This window comes from Tiliqua scincoides, chromosome 9 (genome assembly GCF_035046505.1).
Source record: "Tiliqua scincoides isolate rTilSci1 chromosome 9, rTilSci1.hap2, whole genome shotgun sequence".
Taxonomy (NCBI): domain Eukaryota; kingdom Metazoa; phylum Chordata; class Lepidosauria; order Squamata; family Scincidae; genus Tiliqua; species Tiliqua scincoides.
In genome coordinates this window covers 26,933,740-26,943,060 of record NC_089829.1, presented here as the reverse complement: position 1 = coordinate 26,943,060, position 9,321 = coordinate 26,933,740, and the positions used below count along the sequence as shown (strand labels likewise).

The 9,321-nt window shown below is 46.3% G+C and overlaps 1 pseudogene; it reads right to left on the bottom strand.

Annotated features, from left to right (window-relative positions):
• Positions 1-3,377: 3,377 nt before the first annotated feature.
• LOC136660734 (5S ribosomal RNA) lies at positions 3,378-3,497 on the bottom strand (annotated as a pseudogene).
• Between the last annotated feature and the right edge of the window lie 5,824 nt (positions 3,498-9,321).

The following is a 9,321-nucleotide window of genomic DNA, read 5'->3' as shown; positions in this document are numbered from 1 at the left end:
TGCCATGGCACACTAGTGTGCCATGGATGGTTTGCAGGTGTGCTGCGGGAATTTGGGGAAGGTCATTTATTAGTAAGGCAACTGGGGGATTTGAGCTCCTACCAGCAGCATGGTGTGTCTTGCTAATGGTCAAAAAACCGATGGTGTGCCTTGGCAATTTTAGTGCCTTGTTAGTGTACCATGAGATGAAAAAGACTGAAAATCGCTGATTTAAACAAATATCAGATGAGTTTTACTTACAAACTGGTTTTACTAAAAAACAAATTGGTTTTACTAACTTCTGAACTTCTCCAACAAGACAGATGGTCAAATGTTATTGTCTGCTCTGTCTTGGAATGATGGAGTACTCTTTTTTTCTGTTTTGGAATAAAAAAAATATTCCATTTCCTGGGTAGACTGTGTGCCTTCTCAACCCCTGACTCTGATGGTGTTAGTCAATTTCATCATCCCTACCCTATACCAAATCCTCAATAACCTTTCTGAGAAGAATGGCGGATCTGTGGCTCCCCCCCACACTTAACCGCTGCCCCCATCTAAAGCTTATTGCCCTTCTGGCTGTTGTGAAAAGGTGTATAGCCATTCCAGATCCTCCAGGATGACTGTAGTTTTCAGATAACAAAGAAGGATCACTAGCTGGTCTAAGGATGACATATAACCCATTATATCTTTAATATGGTCCAGGACTGATACCTAATAAGGTACAATCTTAGGGCAACTGATACACAGTAATAAAATGGCAATTCCAAGGGGTATAAAAAAGTCCTTGGTTTTAAGATGATACCCGCACGTGTCTCAGTCAATCCCGTATTCAAAGAAGCATCCCTTCTGTTGCTACAAGATGTGGTGATGCAGCCACCAGCTTGGATAGCTTGAAAAAGGGACTGAACCAATTTGTGGAAGGCAGGTCTGTCAGTGGTTACAAGTCATGACAGCAATGCACTGCCTCCAAGTTCAGCAACAGTATGTCTCCCCATTTACAGGGGAGCAGAGGAGGAAGAGAAGGTGCCTTTCTCTTTTGTTTGTCATCATCCCAGAGGCACCACCAAGAGGCATCACCATCATCCCTGGTGGGTCAATGTGGGAAACAGGATACTGAATTAGATGGGTCCCTTAGCCTGATCCAGCAGGGCTCTTCTTGGGCTGTAACTGGAGAGAGGGGGAGAAATGAATCTCTGAGATTATGTCCACCACCCATGGATTTATAAGAACATAAGAAGAGCCCCGTTGGATCAGGTCAAGGACCCATGTAGTTCAGGTTCCTGTATCTCACAGTGGCCCACCTGATGCTTCTGGGTGCACAAAAGACAACAAGAGACCTGCATCCTTTTGCCATCCTTTGCAACTGGCATTCTGAGGTAGAGTACTTCTGCAAAGATCTGTGTGTACTTACATTAAAAACAAAACAATTTTAATTGTTAATTATAAACAGTTAAGGCTATACTCACTTACCGGAGAGTTAGCCCTATGGAAAAACATGGGGTGTACTTCTGCATAAATGTGTACAGGATGGCCTGTAGCTTTCTTTTTTTTAAAACGTGATCACCCAATTAACCAATGGCTTAATTTTTAATGCACCAAAAGGTTTTTAAATTATTAATCAAACAAATGTTTCCAATGTTTCCTCTAGAGCTGTCAATTAGGTCAATGCTCTCTTGTGTCCAGTGGGTGGGTCACTTATTCACTCTTTCCCCTACTCCAAACCAAACCGAAACTGGGACCGTCTTTCCACATACACACACACTTAGAATCCCACCTTACTGGTTGGTCTGTGGAACTCTGCCACAGGATGTGGTGATGGCGACTGGCCTGGACGCCTTTAAAAGGGGATTGGACAAGTTTCTGGAGGAAAAATCCATTACGGGGTACAAGCCATGATGTGTATGTGCAACCTCCTGATTTTGGAGATGGGTTATGTCAGAGTGCCAGATGCAAGGGAGGGCGCCAGGGTGCAGGTCTCTTGTTGTCTGGTGTGCTCCTTGGGGCATTTGGTGGGCCGCTGTGAGATACAGGAAGCTGGACTAGATGGGCCTATGGCCTGATCCAGTGGGGCTGTTCTTATGTTCTTATGTACACACAGTGTTGGTCTTTGTTTCAGTAAACAACAAACTACCTAGATGGTTTAAATCAAATGTGGTAGCTACAATAAATTCTCTCACCCCCCCCCCCATTTCTTTAAAGTTTCAAAATATGTGCTCCATAAATAAAATATACAAGGGGAAGCTGTGAGTGCAGTATTGATCCCAGTTGTAAGTTGAGATGTAGAGAATTGCAGTGCTGGCATTCACAGCCCCGTGAATCGACAATAAATCCTGTCCCCTCCTCTGGCTTGCTAGGACCCAAATTACTATTCTGCACATCTTCAGCTGAAGGGAAGTCATTAGTTAGTTTGCCTTCCTTCCACAGGAGGCAGGTGCTTGCCTGGGTGTTTCCTTTTGACGCAGTTTTTCCAGGTTCTTCAGCAAATGAAGGAATAAAAACAAGCTCCCAAAGAATCTGTAATGGTCACTGAAAGCGCAACTGAAGAAAAGAAAAGATAGCATCTCCTCTTACGTGTCATGGGGAAAACAGCACTCCTGCTCACATGCCAAAGTTCATTGCCCATGCCCAACCCCTTGAGAAAGCAGGCCACACTCGCTCTTGCTGCTGGTTGCCCCATCCTCTTGCTTTTAAGGTGAATAGTAAGGTATCTGGCAGAAGAAGCTGAGGTTCAGCTCAAAAACCCTTGAGGTTTTTCAGGAGGTGATGTGCATGCTGAGGAGAGTATTGTTTGGCTACCCTGGCAGGGTCAGTGCAAGACCTCCTGATACCTAAGGAAGTACGCCAAATGCTTCTTTTATTGTCATGCTAAATGCAGGCTTCCCTTACATGGTGGTACCTCTCCAACACTATAGCCATCTCTACTTTCCTCTCCTCCACACTTCCTCTCCCATTTTATTCTCCTCTTTCTATTACATTGAGGCGTTCTTATCAGCAGGTTCGGCATTTGCAGATTTGAATACAAGTAGAAGCTGACCCGTGGCTGGAGGGCCTCCAGGATGCTTCTGAAAGGCACTTCTGGTTTTTTGGCAAACTAGTAGTGTCTTCCAGAAGAGTCCAGGAGGCCTTCTGAGATCCAGGGAGGTCGTGCACAGCCTCCCCACACTTCAGAAGGTCTCCTGGATGCTTCTAAAAGCAGCTTCCAGTTTACTAGCATGGGCCTCCTCCCCTGCGGATTTCATTATCCGTGGAATTTGGTAGCCACAGGGAATTCTGAAATGGATCCCCTGTGGATACCAAGGGCCCAATGTACAATCCAAAGAACAAGAGCAGCATCAGAGGCAGGAGATGGGTACACCTGCCATGGTTGGCAACCTTCAGTCTCGAAAGACTATGGTATAAGCCTACAGCACCTGGTATTCCCAAGCGGTCTCCCATCCAAGTACTAACCAGGCCTGACCCTGCTTAGCTTCCGAGATCAGATGTGATAGGGCATGTGCAGGGTAACAGTTGCTGCTAGACCCCTGCCAATCCACCTTCCAAGGCCTCAGTCAGGCTCATGGACAGGCCAGCCTGAGATCCTATAAACTTGTCTCCAAGAGACTGCAAAACTGTCATTGATATACAGAAAATATATGCAATAGAAATTAATCATCTGAATATGCCATGTGGATAGAACACCCACCAGTTCGCTTTCCTTTGCAAACAATGCTCAGCTCTCTTCTCCAGATGCAAATCAAGAAATACAAATAATGGGGATCCTGTTGTAAATCATTAATGGATTAACAAGTTGTCATTTAACGAGTGGAAAAGTAAAAGTAGATGCCTAAGTCACAGCATGATTGACATGAGGGGGCAAAGCCCCCACCCTACATCTTCAGTGTTTGTTTAGTTCAGGGGTGCCCAAACCCAGGCCCGGGGGCCACTTGCGGCCCTCAGGGGCTCCCGATCAGGCCCTAGGGGAGCCCTCAGTCTCCAATGAGCCTCTGGCCCTCTGGAGACTTGCTGGAACCCATGCTGGCCCAATGCAAGTGCTCTCAGCATGAGGATGACTATTCAACCTCTCACCTGAGCTGTGGGACGAGGGCTACCTCCACTACTTGCTGTTTCATGTCTGTGATGCAGCAGTGGCAGTGAAGGAAAGGCTGGCCTTACTTTGTGCAAGGCCTTTTATCGGCCTTGAGCTACTGCAAGACCTTCATTCATTCATACAAGTTGCATCTCTAATAAATTCATTTATGTAAATTTATTCTAATTTTTAAATGTAAATTAATACTTTTTTTTCCCCGGCCCCCGACACAGTGTCAGAGAGATGCTGTGGCCCTCCTGCCAAAAAGTTTGGAGACCCCTGGTTTAGTTCATTAAATCATCTGGAACACTGAAACCTTTACCCTGCACTGCTCTGTCCGGTAGGACTAGCTTATGAATTAATCATGTGTATCTATCTGTTCATCTACTGGAAGAAGAAGTAGCTCAAGTAAAGGCTGGCAGCACAAAACAGCCATTTTGTTTCTCAATGAGATACTCGGACAAGATCGGAACATCTTAAACTGGGTCACAGTGAACTTCTCTAACTTCAGGTTTGATCCCCTGCCATTGTAAGGGGGAGGAGGAGACACAACTGTAGATTTCACATGATCAAATCTCCTGAGATTTATGCAACTTCCAAACTGCCAAACTACCAGTGACTAAGGGTGCAATCCTAATGGGCTCTTGGGCCGATACAAGTCACTTGGACCACCCCAGGAGTGCTGCAAAAGTGCCATAAAGCACGGATGTGCGCCAGACTCCCCAAGCTGACAGGGGCACCAGGGAGAGGGTAAATTGTACTGGCCGAGCTCAACTGATGCAGGGGTCTGGGGGAGCGTGGGGAGGAGGCAGAAGAGAGCCATTTCAGGGTGGGGACAGGGCTGGCAGTGGGCATTCCTGGGGGCAGGCAGGGACCAGGAAGCGGGGCCAGGATTTGGCAGTTATTCTGGGTCCTAACCCAGTTCCCAGACAGCCCAGGGCAGTCTCGGGCTCTTCAGATTTGCGCTACCTCTTAAGGTAAGGATTGGAGTAGCCCCATTAGGGCTGCTGTGACTTTACCTGGGGTAAGGGAAGCGATTCTCCTTGCCACAGACTGAGCCGCTTTCAGCCCCAATCCTGCCTTGGATGCAGAGCAACCCTGCTGGCCTGTCTGCTCCAGGGCAGGTTAGAATTGCACTGCACATTATCTAAAGGACCACCTTCACCCATGTGTACCTACCAAACAGTTGAACTCTGCTTCTCGAGCCTTGCTTTCTCACCTGCCCATGCTGAAGTGCTTTTGGCAGGCAGCAGGGACAGGTTTTTCAGAGTGACAACACTGGAGTGCTGGAACTCTTTCCCCGAGATGGTCTGTCAAGCCACCTCTTCATCAACCTTCAGCTGCCTACTGACAGTGTTGCTATTCACTCAAGTATTTGGTGAAAGCCTTTGATCTGCCTCACTGACATATTTTATTGCTGTCCTGTCCCCTTATAAGATGCTTTTCAGGTGACTGTTTTAAAGTTATTGTTTTAACGTTAGTAGGTACTTTGTGAAAAGCAGAACAGAAGTGTATAAAATGAAGAAATGAATTTTTTAAAAAGTTGGGGGCTGATAGAATCAGGGCAGCAAGGCTAAAGCAGGAGCTGTCTTTTCCCTTTTCTCTGGAGCGGTTTGGGTCAGGACTGCAGTAATGGTGGGGGAGGGAGAAATTTAGGTCATTGTCCTCATGCTGATTCCCTGATTTACATCATACATATAAGAGCCCCGTTGGATCAGGTCCAGGGCCCATCTAAACCAGCTTCCTGAATCTCACAGTGGCCCACCAAATGCCTGTAGAAGCACGCAAGACAACAAATTACCTGCATCCTGGTGCCACTCCCTTCCATCTGGCATTCTGAGACAGCCGACTTCTAGAAGCAGGTAGTTGAACATACCCATTATGGGCTTGTAACCTGTGATGGACTTTTCCTCCATAAATGTTGAATCCCCAGAGTTAGCCAGAACGTCGCCAAGGGCGCACACCTGTATATGGTTCCTTAACACTAGGTTGTGTAATCTCTGAAATAAGTTTCTGAACTGTACTTTTACACCACAAGAGTAGGGGAAGACATCTAAACTAACTCACCATACTGCTTTATTGCAGTATTCTTCCATATACTTATTAGTCTACATGAGGGTGAGTGGACAGCCTGTACAGGCAGGGGGTTGGATACAATTATCAATGAAGTCCCTTCAAACTCTATGATTCCATGAATATGCAAACCACAACTCCTTATTCATGCACATACTCACCTCCCTGCATTACAATCTCTGAGCATGAACTGGAGGTTGTCCATGACTTTGTGTACTTTTATATTTTTATGCTCAGGTGAAGGAAGCCTTTCGTGACGCTTGTTTGGTGGAAAGCCATCTCCATGGTTTCCAGTGTTACTTTGGCCTGCAGTTCCTGGCAAAGATGAAGTAGTAACTTTTGCTTGGTCCACACCATATAATATGGAGCTGTTTCTCTTCTTGCTCCCAAAAAAATGGTTTGCTGACATTCTGCGTTATAATCACCCTGGCAAATAAAGATATAAAACAGGTTTAGTCATAGAATCATAGAGTTGGAAGGGGCCTAATAGGTCATCCAACCCCCTGCCTGTAACAGGAAATCCTCCCAGTGCATCTCCACCAGGTGCTTATCAAGCCTCTGCTTGAAGATCTCCAGTGAGGGAGAGTCCACCACCTCCCTCAGCAATCTATTCCACTGCCAAACTGCCCTTACCATCAGGAATTTTGTCCTGATGTTTAAGATATGTGCTTTATGTGGGGCTGCCCCTGAAGACGGTTCGGAAACTGCAATGAGTGCAGAATGCGGCGGCCCGTGTGGTCAATGGAGGTAGGCGGTTTGACTCTGTCAGCCCGCTTCTCCGGGGGCTGCATTGGCTGCCCATTCGTTTCCAGGCCCAATTCAAGGTGCTGGTTTTGACCTTTAAAGCCCTATACTGCTCTGGGCCAGGGTATCTCAGAGATCGCCTACTTCCGTACAATCCGGCTCGTCCTCTTAGGTCATCAGAGAAGGCCTTTTTACAAGTGCTGCCGCCTAAGGAGGTACGTGGGGCGGCGGCAAGAAATAGGGCCTTCTCAGTAGTGGCACCAACATTATGGAACTCCCTTCCCCTTGACTTGAGAATGGCTCCCTCCCTTGAGACTTTTCGGCAAGGCCTGAAGACATTTTTGTTTAAAGAAGCCTTCTGAGTGCATGGCCTTTTTAAACATCTTTTCTGTATCTTTTAGTATTTTTACAGGCCTGATTCCTCTGATTTGCTACGTTTTGCTCCTTTTATCTGACTTTTTATCTGACTATGGTTTTTATGGGTATATGTTAATGTGTTTTTAATATGTTGTTATTTGTGGTTAATTATGTTTTTAATTTGTTTTTAATATGTTGTGAGCCGCCCTGGGTCCCTTTGGGGAGAAGGGCGGGATATAAATAAAGTTTTATTATTATTATTTTTATTATTAAAGGCATCTAGACCAGACACCATCACCACATCCTGTGGCAAGGAGTTTAATCTGTGGCAGATTAATTACACACTGGGTAAAGAAATATTTCCTTTTGTCTGTTCTAACTCTCCCACCACTCAGTTTTAGTAGATGTTCCCAGGTTCTGGTGTTGTTTGAGAGGGAAAAGAACATCCTTTTATCCTCTCCATCCATCCCATGCATAATTTTTATTGCATGCATAATTTGTGCCCCCCGGTGCCTTTTTTCTAGACCATATTGGCCTCCAAATGCAGGTATTTATATACCACCTTTCTAGGTCCTCAGATTTCTCCTCAGACTTTATTCAAGGCGGTTTACATAGGCAGGCCAATTTAAATCCCCGTAGGGATTTTTACAATTGAAAGAAGGCTCTATCTTTCAAGAGCTACAACAATTCAGATGTTTCATTCTGATCTGGCCTCCATCCTCCCACACTCAGAGCAGATGGAATAACTCAGCTCAGCTTGTCAGCTGCTTCAAGGTCGAACGGTGCCGGTGGCCTCGAACTGGCGACCTTCGGATGTTATCTTCAGGCAAATGGAGTCTCAACCCTCTAGACCAGGGGTGACTAAACCCTGGCCCGGGGGCCACTTGTGGCCCTTGAGGCCTCTCAATGCGGCCCTCAGGGAGCCCCCAGTCTCCAATGAGCCTCTGGCCCTCCGGAGATTTGTTGAAGCCCACACTGGCCCAACGCAACTTCTCTCAGCGTGAGGGCGACTGTTTGACCTCTCGTGTGAGCTGTGGGATGAGAGCTCCCTCCACTGCTTGCTCTTTCACATCTATGATGCAGCAGTGGCAGCAAAGGAAAGGCCAGTCTTGCTTTGTGCAAGGCCTTTTATAGGCATTGAGCTATTGCAAGACCCTCATTCATTCATATAGGTTCATCTTTAATATATTCATTTATGTAAAGTTATGTAAATTTATTCAAATTTTAAATGTAAATTAATTCTCCCCCCCCGGCCCCCGACACAGTGTCAGAGAACTGATGTGGCCCTCCTGCCAAAAACTTTGGACACCCCTGCTCTAGACCAGACCTCCTGCCCAGTTTGGCCTCTGCTTGCACTTAAATGACTGGTTTAAATGAGAGTTCATGAGCCATCTCATCTGTTGAAAAGCGTAATTGGGGGTGGCTGGTGACACCTATTTTACTGATTCATTGTATCTGTGCACACAAAATAGTTTCCTCAAAAGCCATCTCTGTTACAAGCCTACAGGGCAGGCATCAACATTCATTGCTTTTGCATTTTTCTACCTAGAGAAAGACAGCCAATACTAACCGAGAAGGTCATGGAGAAATCTAGCCCCCTTGCCCAAATAATTCATGCATTCACAGAAGCTGGTTCACTCCTTTTCATTACTGCAAAACTCCAGTTTTACATGCCAAAATGATGCTTTCTGACTAGTGTTAATAATTGCCTCTGGGCTACTGAAGTGTTGATTCAATTCCCTTGGCACATTCACTTGAAGAGCTTGTTCTACTCAAGAGATTTCAGATCAGAACACAAAATAAACTCTGAGCTTCTGCAGAAGTCAGCAGGTAGTTTGTCAGCAAAACCTGGAAACTGGGGGAAGCTGGGCACTGGGGACAGAATGCATCCATGTCTCACTCTGAGTTTTTGGGTGCAATCCTAACTGGCAGCTATGCTGGCACAGGAGCCCCTGGAGGGTCACAAATGTGCTGTAAAGTACGTTTGCGCCTCAGTGGGAGGAAGCTGGCTGGCAGAGGCCTCCGCAGGGGCTTCCTCCCCCCTGCTTGTGCCAGCACACCTGCGCCGACACAAGCTGCAAAGGTAGGTGTGGGGGTAGAGA